Raw genomic sequence first — 14,233 nt, 5'->3', positions numbered from 1 at the left:
AGTTAACATGCTGGCCTTAGTCAGATCTGGCCCGTTACACCTAGCCAAAACTAATTTTGTAAGTTTGTTATAAATCATTTCTTCCTCTCTCTCTTCCCTTCTCCATCTCAGTTAACATCAGGATCCATGGGATAGTGTTTGGGGTTTTTTTTAATGTCATTGTAAGTGCCTTTTCTTGAAAAACAGCTCATCAGAAAATGAAGCAGCCTCAGCTATTTCTACAGAAAGTACATAGATAGAAGATCATAGTTTTAGAGTTGGAAGGGAAGAAACTGAGGCAGACAGAGGTTAAGTGACTTAACCAGGCACCCTGGGCACCTATAGGGGAGGTTTCCCTTTATCTTGCCTTCAGCTCCACACCAAGGCACTGAACTCATATCCTTGGTCACAGCTCTCACCCCCCTCTATGTGATGTCTTTAGGTATGTGAATGTACAGCCATGTCCCACTTAATATGAACAATGAATCCACTAAAGTGATCGCATTATTCAAATTCTAATCTGTACTGCATATTACCCTTGACCTGGATTCAATTACCATATTTTACATAATTATAACTTCAAATAGTTCTAATTGGAATATATGCAATTTGTACTCTCAGGGACTCCTTGAAGGCAGGAACTGATAGCAAGTTTATGGCCTAAGAGTTTTGTTTACTTGTATTTGTATTTCCAGGACTTAGCAGAGTACCTACAGGATTCATTGTTGTTCAGTCATGTCCAACTCTTTGTGACCCTGTGGACTTCTGTCCGTGAGGTCTTCTTGGCAGAGATGCTGACGTGCTTTGCCAATTCTTCCTCCGGTGGCAAAAAGAGGTTATACAGCTAGGAAGTTTCTGAGGCTGGATTTGAACTCGGGTCTTCCTGACTCCAAGACCAGAGATCTATCCACTGAGCCACCTAGAAAATAGTATGGCTTAATAAATACCTTTTCATGCATTCATTCATCTGTGAAGATGCTCTGGAGACTTCAGGGGAGGTTTTTTTTTTTCTCCTGATAAGATGATTCCAATGATCCAGCACTAATCTGGATTTATCTTTTTTCACTGTTGACCTAGGCAAAGCTTCCTGCATGGATTGGTAAATGACTTAGCATTGGAGCAAGGTTAAGACCCACGAAGATAAATATGCTACAAATTAAGCACTATATTTTGCAGTTTATTTTAGAGTTCCTGTTCTAGACTTGTGGATTTCTTTTCTACTATTATTAATGGTCACAGCATTTGATAAAAACTAGTTCACCGGGGCAGCTAGATGGCGCAGTGGTTAAAGCACCGGCCCTGGAGTCAGGAGTACCTGAGTTCAAATCCGGCCTCAGACACTTGACACTTACTAGCTGTGTGACTCTGGGCAAGTCACTTAACCCCCATTGCCTAAAAAAAAAAACAAAAAACAAACAAACAAACAAAAAAAACTAGTTCACCACTATTACTTATACCAATGCTGGGATAAATGCATTCACTCATTTTAGGAAAGGACTTTTAGTTTCTACTCTCTTGGTCTGGTTCAGGTGCTTATTTTTGCACTTACAACCTTCCACTTGAATTATCTGGATTCTTATGTGACAGGTCTTTATGATAAGACATTTCATGGGCCTTCATTGAGCCAACATGTAGTTGCCAACTTCCTATCTCTCATTCAATTACTGGAGAGTCTTTTTTTTTTTTTTGCAGGGCAATGAGGGTTAAGTGACTTGCCCAGGGTCACACAGCTAGTAAGTGTCAAGTGGCCGAGGCCGGATTTGAACTCAGGTACTTCTGAATTCAGGGCCAGTGCTTTATCTACTGTGCTAGCTAGCCGCCCCCACTGAAGAATCTTCTGATGGCCCCTTTATGCACTGTGGTATCAGGATTAAAGTAGATTTGGTACATACTGTAACCAGCAGATAGTGCTGTGAGGCAGGTAAGGAAATAACCCCCATCCTTTGTTTTTGTTTGTTTGTTTTTTGTGGGGCAATGAGGGTTAAGTGACTTGCCCAGGTTTGCACAGCTAGTGTCAAGTGTCTGAGGGCGGATTTGAACTCAGGTCCTCCTGAGTCCAGGGCCAGTGTTTTGTCCACTGCTTCACCTAGTTGTCTGCCCCCCGCCCCTATCCTTTGGAATGTTTTGGGTTTGCCCCAAAGTGTGGTCATTCTTCCCCAGACCACACCTTCTTCCTCTCACCAGAAGGTCCAAGGTATATGTGTGACCTTCCCTTGATCCATGACTCAACCATGTTCCTCACTCCACAGGCTAATAGCTTCAACGATATTCTCTTTTTTCCTTTTTTTTTTTTTTTTGCGGGGCAATGAGGGTTAAAGTGACTTGCCCAGGGTCACACAGCTAGTGTCAAGTGTTTGAGGCTGGATTTGAACTCAGGTCCTCCTGAATCCAGGGCCGGTGCTTTATCCTCTGTGCCACCTAGCTGCCCCAATGATATTCCTTCTGCTCCAAGCCACTTGATTTCCTTCCTTCCTTATGACTTCATAGCTTAAGGGTAAATGGTCCAAAGTCATGTGGTTTAACTATCTGATATTTAGGAGCTTATATGATTGGTTAAGAAAATAAAAAATGTAATATTCGCCTTCATTCATCTCAGCCTCCAACTAGGAAGTTGTTGACTGAGTGCAAATCTCTGGCCTGGTTAGCTTTATGCTACTTCCTGGATTCTTTCATTATGATCACCATAAATACAATTAATATACAGATATGAATCACAGATTCTGATCAATCATAGTAATATATGAAACAAATTGGGAATTAGGAATAGTTCAAGGAAATGAAGAAATCATGTAGAAAATGCCTGTCAGTTGCAGGCAGAACAGGAAGGGGAAAGGTAGGTAAATCTTCACTACTATCATTTCCCTAAACTCAAGGAATAATAGTAGTCAGCTTTTAGCTTCAATTTACTCCAGTCAGTGAAGTAGATAAAGCACTGGGCTTGGAATCAGAAAGAGTCATCCTTGTGGGTTCAAATCTAACCTCAGATACTTCCAGCTATGTGACCCTGGGTAAGTCATCTAACCCTGTTTGCCTCAGTTCTTCATCTGTAAAAAGAGCTGGAGAAATATATGGCAAACTACTGTAGTATCTCTGTCAAGAAAACCCCAAATGGATCATGAAGAATCGCATGTGACTGAACAACAAAGCTGGGCTGCTGGGTATTAGGGTTTTTAAAAACATTTATTAAGTGCCTACTATGTGCCAGGCACAGTGCTAAGTACTTTATAGATATTATCTCATTTGATCCTCACAACAACCCTGGAGGCATGTGCTATTATTGGCCCCATTTTACAATTGATGAAACTGTGGTAGACAGAGGTTAAGTGGCTTGTCCACAGTCATGAAACAGTAAGTGTCTGGGGCTGGATTTGATCTCAGCTCTTTCTGACTCTAGTCTCAGAATTCTATCCACTCTGTACCTAGTTGTGCAATACCCAGAATCTGGGCTTTGAACGCCCATCACAAAATACCTTCAGGGGTTTTTCTCTGCCTTTCTCCAACTGCCCAAGGACCACTAGTGATGTCTGGAATAGGTTGGGTCTCAGATGACACAGTGCATTGCTGGGTCTATGATTAGTCTTTCACTAAGCTTTTTTTTAGGTACTTGCCTTGTGCCTACCACTGGCAGATACAAAGACAAGTTCCTGTATTCAAGGAGTTTACAATTTAGCTTGGAGGGACATAATAACGCGCAATCAATGAATCAATCGGTAAGTATTTATATATCCCTCCTAGCTCGGCAGATGGCCTTCTGGAATTTGACACCATCCTTCCAACTTGTTCCACACTCCCTTTCAATCTTTGCTCTTCAGTGATTTGTCTTCCCTCATTAGAATGGAAGCTCCTTGAGGGTAGGAACCGTCTTCTTTTTGCTTGTATCTGTATCTCCAATGCTTAACACAGAGCCTGGCAAGTAGTATGTATGTATGTATGTATGTATGTATGTAAAATATACCTAATTGGATCCTGACAACAATCCAGTGAAGCTGGTGCTATTGTTACCTCCAGTTTATGGAGATAAGGAAACTAAGGCAAATAGACACTAAGTGCCTTGCCCAGGATCCTGCAGCTAGTAAGTAAATGAGGAGGGATTTAAACTCAAATCTTCCGTACCACAAGCCCATGGCCCAACCAAATAACAAAGCCATTTCTTTGTGCATATAGGTATATACAAAATAGATTTGTGCCAATTTGGGCAAAAGGTACTAGAAGTTGGGGGGCTTGGGAAAGGCTTCATATACTCATGATCGGCTAGAGCTTACAGTCTGTTGGCATAGTCTTTGAGAATGCAAGGTCACCCCTCCACCCTAGCTTCTTAAACTGGATCTCAACCCCATACGGGGCCAAGTAACTGAATGTGGTGGTTGCAAAATTTTTGACAACAGTAAAAAGATTACATATATCCATTTTATATACCTGGGGTTGCATAAAGATTTCTCTGGTGAAAAGGGGTCATGAATGGAAAAAGTTTAAGAAACCCTGTTCTACACCATAATGAGATGTCAAGAGTAGGAATTCAGTGGAGAAGGACCTTAATTATTTTTTTTGGTGAGGCAATTGGGGTTAAGTGACTTACCCAGGGTCACACAGCTGGTAAGTATCAAGTGTCTGAGATCAGATTTGAACTCAGGTCCTCCTGAATACAGGGGCAATGCTTTATCCACTGCGCCACCTAGCTGCCCCAGGACCTTAATTCTTAAAATATAATATTCAAAATAGTCTACATTCAAGGAAACAGATCTTCAAAGTGACACATTTTAAAAATGTTGTGTAATAGGGGCAGCTAGGTGGCTCAGTGGATGAAGCACCGGCCTTGGATTCAGGAGGACCTGAGTTCAAATCTAGCCTCAGACACTTGACACTTAGGAGCTGTGTGACGCTGGGCAAGGCACTTAACCCCAACCTGAGAAAGGAAGGAAGGAAGGAAGGAAAAGAAAGAAAGAAAGAAAGAAAGAAAGAAAGAAAGAAAGAAAGAAAGAAAGAAAGAAAGAAAGAAAGAAAGAAAGAAAGAAAGAAAGAAAGAAAGAAAGAAAGAAAGAAAGAAAGAAAGAAAGAAAGAAAGAAAGAAAGAAAGAAAGAAAGAAAGAAAGAAAGAAAGAAAGAAAGAAAGAAAGAAAGAAAGAAAGAAAGAAAGAAAGAAAGAAAGAAAGAAAGAAAGAAAGAAAGAAAGAAAGAAAGAAAGAAAGAAAGAAAGAAAGAAAGAAAGAAAGAAAGAAAGAAAGAAAGAAAGAAAGAAAGAAAGAAAGAAAGAAAGAAAGAAAGAAAGAAAGAAAGAAAGAAAGAAAGAAAGAAAGAAAGAAAGAAAGAAAGAAAGAAAGAAAGAAAGAAAGAAAGAAAGAAAGAAAGAAAGAAAGAAAGAAAGAAAGAAAGAAAGAAAGAAAGAAAGAAAGAAAGAAAGAAAGAAAGAAAGAAAGAGATTATGGGAAAATGTCCATAGTTATGGAAGCCCAACATCTACCATAGACTAAGTCTTAGTCTTGATATGACAATAATTCCATTTGGTTTCTATTGCTGCTAGTTAACTACCTATGTGATCTTGAGTAAATATCTCTCTACTTGTTTCCAATAAAGTAAATGATCTAGTATGTGAAAAAAATGTTCTCAATCACTACTGATCAGAGAAATGCAAATTAAAACTACTTTGAAGTACCACCTCACACCTATATCCAATTGCCTAATATGACAAAAATAGGAAAATGATAAATGTTGGAGATGACGTTGGAAAATTGGAACACTAGTGCTTTTTTGGTGGAGTTGTGAACTGATCCAACCATTCTAGAAGGATATTTGGAACCATGCCCAAAAGAGTATAAAACTGTGCATACCTTTTGATCCTGCAATACCACTACTAGGTCTATATCCCAAAGAGATCATAGAAAAGGGAAAAGGACCCACATGTACAAAAATATTTATAGCTGTTCTTTTTGTGGTCTCAGAGAATTGGAAATTGAGAGAATGCCTATCAATTGGGGAATGGTTAAACAAGTTGTTGTATATGAGTGTAATGGAATACTATTATGCTTTAAGAAATGATAAGCAGGCAGATTTCAGAAAAACCTGGAAAGACTTACGTGAACTGATGCTGAGTGAAATGAACAGAACCAAGAGAACATTGTATATAGTAACAACATTGTGTGATGATCAACTGTGATATACTTTGTCCTTTTCAGCAGTATAATGATCCAAGACAATGCCAAAAGACTCATGATGGAAAATGCTCTCCACATCCAGAAATAAAACAATAAACCTATGAAATCCGAATGCAGATTGAAACATACTATTTTCACTTTTTTGTTGTTTTTTCTTCTTTCTTGTGTTTTTTCCTTTTGTTCTGATTTTCTCACAACATAACTCATACAGAAATGTTTAACACGATTGTAATGTATTACCTAAAAAAAAGGTAAATGAGATAGATGCATAAAACTCAAAATGTATATAAAGAGAGGAGTTATACCATGTGAGAGGTGTAACACTAGCATTACAACAGGTTAGGCTTTTGGTCCTATTGAAAAGGCCCAAATTCACAGTAATTCTACCCTTGAAAGTATAGTTATGAAACTTATGAATAGCTTGTGATTATGTTTCCAGATGGAGAGGAAAAACCTCTAAGAATAGGTGGGAATTAGAATCCCAGCCTTGCAAAGGAAAGGTAGTTCTCTCTCAGAACTGTCTCATGCCTTCAACTTGCAAATGAAGGGATGTGAGGAAATGCACAATCACATGTTTGTGTAAGAAATAAGATTTGATGAATTAGATTCAATCTTTAAAGGACTAAAAGAACAACACTTAGAAGCTGGTGACAGAAATTAGGTGGTACAGTAGATACAGTGCTGGGCCTAGAGTCAGGAAGACTTCCAGAGTTCAAATCTGTGTTTAGACACTTACTAGCTGTGTGACCCTGGACAAGTCACTTATCCCTGCTGCCTTAGTTCCTCATCTGTAAAATGAGCTGGAGAAAAAGATGACAAACCACTCCAGTATCTTTGTCAAGAAAACCCCAAAGAGTCAGGCATGACTGAAACTACTGAACAACAACAACCAGTCACACCAGCTGAAGTCAGGCAAGGGAAGGGAATAAAGAGCACCAGTTCTTCCATATTTCCCACTTCATAGCTGTGTGTGTGTTTTTTTTTCTCGGGGCTCAAGTCTTCAAAGAGCCTGAAATGAAACATTGTCTCTCTCACTCTCATTTAAGGTTGAGGAAGGGTAATTGCCCAAGTTGCCACTGATGACAATGACCACTACCCACTTGGTGGTAATGCCACCTTTTCCATCTGAGTGTGTTTGCCCTCCTCTTTCTTTCCCTACTCCCTCCTTCCCAACCCTTACCCCAACAGATCTGCTTTTAATTCCATCCCAGTCTCAAACCTTGTGGCTATCTCCTTTGCCTTAGAGATGACTAGAAAAACTTCAAACCCCAGAAATCTTCGATGCAGATTGAGGCCAATAATTCTTTCCTCTCCCAGAGGCAACATTATACAACTACCGTAAACAAAGAACTGGAATGAGAGATACAATGTGGCTCAGTAGCAAACAATCTAACCAGCAACATTTTGCTTAAGATTCTAATCCCAGTCCTTTCCCTATTCCCCTGAGCAAGTCAGTGTCTCTTAATATTTTTTATTATTGACATCTTTTGCTTTTTTACTGCTAAGATTTTCTACCCATCTCCGCTGCCCTAGAGAGCCAACCTTCATAATAAAGAATTGTTAAGGAAAGAAAAGGAAAAACATTTAGCAAAATTATCAACCAAAAATTCTTTCTCTTTTCCACAAAGTAATGACAGTGTAATATCAAGTTTGTAAAATTTCCACAAAGAGGACAAGAAGACATTTCATTTACTTTAAGAATTTAAAACACATTTTACAAATGTGTTTCATTAATTTATAATAACCTGATTAATTTATGGACACATTTTAATGTTTAACATAGAGATAGAATGTATATAACATCTTCCTGTGACTGATTCTTGTCTTTTTAGTACTTGGGAAATGGTCAGATGTACTTTTTTATTTTAAACAAAAGCAAATCAAATAACCAATCATTCTACCCATTCTTATATAAACACATTGAAAAAGAGAAATAAACCTGAGCTCTGGTGTATAGACCTAAACAGTCACTAAAATAATTTTTTTAAAGTAAAAGTTACAACCAAGCACTACATAGTAATAAAGGTTTCAGATGCATCCATTCATGGATTTATTTCCAGAAGCACCACCAGAATTGGGACAAAGAAAATACATGTATACATGGGTTTAATATATACTTTCTTTTTGTGGGCAATGAGGGTTAAGTGACTTGCCCAGGATCACTCAGCTAGTAAGTGTCAAGTGTCTGAGGCTGGATTTGAACTCAGGTCCACCTGAATCCAGGGCTGGTGCTTTATCCACTGTACCACCTAGCTCCCCTCCCCCCCTTCCACACACCCATAGGTACTTATCAAAACCAATGAAGTGCATCTATACATGAGATAAAAATAGAAAATCAGTTCTTGTTAAAGAAGTTCACATAAAGAATTAGTGTTGTTTCTGTGAGAAATTCAGTACTGGAGCTGGGGTTTTAGGAATTTAGCCAACATTTATTAAGTGCCTCCTACATGCAGGATAACCATAGAATTTTGTGCATAGTAGGCACTTAACAACCCTTGTTAAATCTAATGGTATTTAGAGTTTGCAGGGACTTCAAACACCATCCAGTTCTATCACTTTACAGATGAGGAAACCAAAGGCCAAAAAAAGGAAGTGTCATGGCTAAGGGTATGAAGTTAAAACAAGATTTGGAATCATTCCCGCTGACTCTAGATGCCATGCTGTGTGTCATAGAACACTCAATTTGAAACCAGAAGACTTACAAGTGTTTGTTGGTGGTGGTGGTGGTTGTGGTGGTAGTGGTAGTGGTGGTGGTGGTGGTGGTGGTGGTGGTGGTGTGTGTGTGTGTGTGTGTGTGTGTGTGTGTGTGTGTGTGTGTGTGAAATCAGACTTGGACAAATTTCGATTACTCTTCTGGTTCCTATGACTTTCTGAAATACAGATTAAGTATTCCAGCTGGAAAACAAACTGTAAATTTTTTTCCCAGTGGGGGAAAAACCACAACCATTGCCTTTACTAATAAGCCCATCTTTTAACTAAAATGTAAATGTAAACTCTCAACCAAATCTGAAAACAAAAGAGAATACTGTCCAATGGTCTTGTGCTTACTTCACATCTGCCATCTTCAGAAATATTAAGCTCCCAACAAGTAGATTATAAAGTTGTCGCCCCATTAAATCCTAAAAGACCAAAAACAAATGACCCATCTCTAAGAGTGTCATATTTCTGGAGGCTGGTGTGATTAGGAATCTCCCTTAAATCTGTATGCTCCATTAAGCTCAGTTAAGAAGAATAGTTCCAAGCTTTGAGAGACAATTAATATCTCAACATTCTTGAATAGGCAACTAGGATTTCAGTTACACCTGAGCAGAAAGTAATACTTTCTAATGATTTTTTGAAACATTCATTCAGAAGTGAAGTGTGTGGGGGGGGAGGGGGGTCATTAAAAACAGGATTATTTGAGTTAGTCCTTTGCAACAGGTAAATGCTTGTGTTTAACTTTTTGGAGTTGGGGGTTGGGAGGGAAGAGACAAGGAAGAGGGAGGGCTTGGGAGTGAAAGGTCTTTATGATTTTTCCAGGGTTATGAATACATAAATAACAATGGTCTTGTAAGAAGAACAGAAGCTTTAGGGTTAACCTTTCTGCACATTTCTGAGTAACCTATTGACCCAGGAAAAGATGTTCTGTTGTTGGCTCCCTGCATCAATCCTTTCTATAGGAACATAAACACTTCACCATCTAGTTTGAAATAAAAACTAGAACAAAAGTCTAACCTGGAAAAGGACTTCTACTTTCCATGGCTTTGCTAGATAAAATATTAAAAGATGGGTTATTTTTCAAAATAAATTTATTAATTTCTCTTTTTATACCACTTACATTTCTTACCTCATTGGAGAGGCACAATGTCATTGCTTATAACAAAGAATAAGACTTGCAGCAAAAGTAATTGACACATTGCTAAAGTTTGACATTATAGGTAGCATTCTTCACCTCTAGTCCCCCACCTCTGTAAATGATGGGTGGAGGTATCTAATAGATGGGTTCCTGTCTAGAAACTCAGTCCTACAGATATTTAAAACTGTCATACTTTGTTTAGTATGTGGCCACAGAGTATTCTTGAGTTTTAGGAATTGTATAGGACTTACTGGAGTTGGTAAGTCATTCTCCCCTCTCTCCTTCCCCCAAGCCACTGGAGATCAACAATTTATCTGGGGCCTAGGGGAGAGCAAGATCCATTCTATTTTCTGGATAAATGTTATATAGTAAATATGTGATCAATGATGCAAAAACAGTGTTTATGGTAGTCATAAAATTAGTCCTTCCGTATGGAATTCTGATAGCATAGCAACATACCTGATTGGAGTTGGGGTGGAGGGGAAAAAAAATTTCTCCCTCTTAGGATTTGTCTTTTCCACTGACTGTCTTCCTCTTCAGTGCTCTGTGTGTAAGAAAAATGGGAACGGGAGGTTAAGGTAAAAGATCAAGGTCCTTAATAATGCCTAACAAAGTTATATTGGGCCATTCAAAGAATCAACTTTTAATTTATAATAAATAATAACAAATAAAATAAAGAATAATAATAAACAAAATAATAACACTAGTTTTAAAGACATTCAAAAACATTTGCATGATCAGGTTATGATTATTCAAAAGAAAATCTAATTGTTCATATCTCTCTTTTTGAAGACTAGCATTTTATTAAAATCTTATTTCCTTAAAAAAAAAAGAATAGTCTTTCTTTCTCAAATGAATTCCTCCTTCTCTAATATTGCTGGTTATATATGTCTTATTGTTTGCTACAACTCTTAACAACCAACCTCCAAGGAATTAAAATTAATGGTCATTTTTTTTTAATGGAGAGAAAGTCAGCCTTAATGCCACAAAGATGTACATCTAAGTCCTTTCTCTGGCACATACTGCCCAAAGTGTCTGGAACATAGTAGGTACTTAATAATGCTACCTGATCAACTCTGTGTCCCTGGGCAAGTCAATTAATCTCTCAGTGCCTGAGTCAACTCTTTCAAAACCTAAATTGAAGAGAAGGTGTCAATTTGCACTGGTGAAGGGAGTTCCTTTACTAAAGAAATCACAATCTCTCCTTCTCCCTAGATTTCTGCTGTTGGGCAATCATGGAAGTACTAAAGATTGGTAAGAAACTTTATGAGGGTAAAACAAAAGAAGTCTATGAATTACTGGATAATTTTTTGAAAAGTCCTGGTCCTAAAGGCTAGATTACAGTAGGTAGTACAGGTAGAAAAAAATCACCTGGAAGGAAAAAGCTGCAATTTCAAACAACATTACTAGCTGTATTTTCCCTACTGGTTTTTGTTTCTGTTTTTTTTTTTTTGGCAGAGCAATGAAGGTTAAGTGACTTGCACAGGGTCACACAGCTAGTAAGTGTCAAGTGTCTCAGGCTGGATTTGAACTCAGATCCTCCTGAATCAAGGGCTGGTGCTTTATCCACCATGCCACCTAGGGGCCCCCATACAAGCTGTATTTTCAAGTTGTTACAGGAAGCAAATATCAAAATTTCTTTTTCAAAGCCTGTGGTGAGACAGCTTTCATTGTACCTTAATGTGAAATGATTCCAATTGAAAGGGTATATAGAAGAATTAGAATGGATTCTTTTCTCAAAAAACCAAAAATTTTGGAGACAAAGAATACTAATACAAGTTCTGTCCACCTTGAATTGAGTTGGTTTTCAAGACTGATGCCAAAAATAATCCAGTGTTCTCAAGAACAGCTCAATGCTGCAAAATGGTGCTTTGCTGGATTTAGCATAGGTTGGACTGAAGTAGATCTCATGAGTCATTCCACACATTTTGGAAATACTGGAAAAATCCAGGTTATCTCAGAACTGTACATTGGTTGACATGAAGATTAAATTTGGTGTTGATGTAACAACAAAAGAAATCGCTCTGACAATTAATAATTCCTGGTGGCTCTGGCCATCTAGTGATCCAACCCAACAGAAAGACTAGTAGTCGTGCTGGGACCTTAAGGAAGGCCTCCAGATGGTTAAGAAAAACTTTGAATGGGTGGCAGAAAGAGTGGAGTTTCTTCAAAAAGTGTAAAGTCCATGCAGAGTTTGGTATTGATGGGCTCAACTTCTGACCTTGGTCATTGTGAAAAAATGAATAAGGTTTGTGGAAACTACGGCCTTCCCTGTGATCTTTGAGTAACATCTACTTACAAAGGACTAGATGAAAGTCTAAAGATTAAAGCAGAGTATGAAGGTGTGGGGACCAATTTTTAATTGGGGAGTGCTAGCTAAGAGGCTCACCTCAATATTGGGGCAAGAAATGAAACCAGCAGCCTCCCTCAAAACAGAACAAGATTTATTTTAACAAGAATGAACTTAGGGGGTGGCTAGGTGGCTCAGTGGATAAAGCACCGGCCCTGGATTCAGGAGTACCTGAGTTCAAATCCGGCCTCAGACACTTGACACTTACTAGCTGTGTGACCCTGGGCAAGTCACTTAACCCCCACTGCCCAGCAAAAAACAAAACAAAACAAGAACGAACTTAAAAAAACACAAACAGGATCAGTAGGATCAAGAGAAAGGAAATAAAATGGGGAAAGGGAAATTATAATACCTGAAAAAATACCACCTCCCAGGAATCAGCTGAAAATACACAGCAGAACGCCTGTCACTTTCCAGCTTCCACCTAGAATGCCCAATTCTCCTCCCCCAAACCTAGAAAACACCCCACACAGTCTCAGCCAATGGGATGGCCGCTCTGACAGTCACATGACTGCCCTCACTAGGCTTCCAATCATTATGATTTTGCCAGGCCCATGTAGGCCAACATGAGGTGCCAGAGCTCTGGCAATGGCTACAACCTGTGGGTGGAGCACCGTGCAGTTTTTGGAGCCCCAGGCCAGTGCTATCCCCTTTGTAAAGAATTAATTGTTATTTGAGGCATAAAAACCTCAAATAACAACTAATTCTTTACAAAGGGGATAGTATTCCTACTGAATTTGTGGCAGTGGTTGGCAGAAACAATGATTTGGGACAAATGATGTCCAGTAATGCTGCATATGCAACATTCAACTACCCTCCCCTTACACAGTCTTCAGGTCAGATGCTTAGTGGTCTTAGTGGTTCAACTGTACTTATGCTTGAGGGAGCAGCTCAATTCTCAGCCCAAATATTTGGATTAAATTACTATTTGGCATGGGCTAAACTTTGAACAAACATATTAAGCATGTAGGTTTCCTGGAAGCAGGCAGGTAAGAAAATGAGAATGTGTTTTATAAGAAGAATGTGATGCATTTTAAAAAGTAAAGAACAACAAAAAAAGGATTCTAATTTAGCTTTTTTTTTTGTAGGGCAATGGGGGTTAAGTGACTTGCCCAGGGTCACACAGCTAGTAAGTGTCAAGTGTCTGAGGCCGGATTTTGAACTCAGGTACTCCTGAATCCAGGGCCAGTGCTTTATCCACTGCGCCACCTAGCTGCCCCCCCTAATTTAGCTTTAAAAAGCATTAGAGATCAGGCAAAAGAAAAGATTATTCTAAACAAATCATAGAAAAATGCTAAAAACATTTCTTGGATTAAAAAAAAATCGGGGTAGCTAGGTGGTGCAGTGAATAGAGCACCAGCCCTGGAGTCAAGAGTACCTGAGTTCAAATCCAGCCTCAGACACTTAACACTTACTAGCTGTGTGACCCTGGGCAAGTCACTTAACCCCAATTGCCTCACTAAAAAAAAAAATCACAGGTCTAGTCTTTATATTCAGTGTTGTTGTTGTTGTTGTTGTTTTTAAAGAAGCCTGTTTCTTCTCTTCCTTCATTAATGCCAAGAAATGGCTAGAAATCACAGATTTTACTGACAGACTCTCATAGGTGTGAGAATTGGAATGACACTCCCTGCTGGGAGGGACATTGTGAGTTCTGGCCTGAAAAGAAACCATGTGACTTTAGTGTCAGGAAGTGAGTTTGGGTTCTGTCAATCAGAGCTACCAACCAATTAGCTTGGAGGGGTGTGTGTGTGTGGGGGGCCTTGTTTTCTAGTTTCACAGGAGTGTGGGGACCAATTTTTAATTGGGGAGTGCTAGCTAAGCAGCTCGCCACAATATTGGGGCAAGGAAGGAAACCGGCAGCCTCCCTCAAAACAGAACAAGATTTATTTTAACAAGAACGAACTTAAAAAAAAAACAAAC

At 38.9% G+C, this 14,233-nt stretch overlaps 1 pseudogene; it reads left to right on the top strand.

Moving 5' to 3' along the window:
• Positions 1 to 11,198: 11,198 nt before the first annotated feature.
• On the top strand, positions 11,199 to 13,340 carry LOC122739119 (annotated as a pseudogene).
• The last annotated feature ends 893 nt before the right edge of the window (positions 13,341 to 14,233 follow it).

Source organism: Dromiciops gliroides, chromosome 2 (genome assembly GCF_019393635.1).
Source record: "Dromiciops gliroides isolate mDroGli1 chromosome 2, mDroGli1.pri, whole genome shotgun sequence".
In the NCBI taxonomy this organism is placed as follows: Eukaryota; Metazoa; Chordata; class Mammalia; order Microbiotheria; family Microbiotheriidae; genus Dromiciops; species Dromiciops gliroides.
This window is presented reverse-complemented; position numbering and strand designations above follow the sequence as displayed.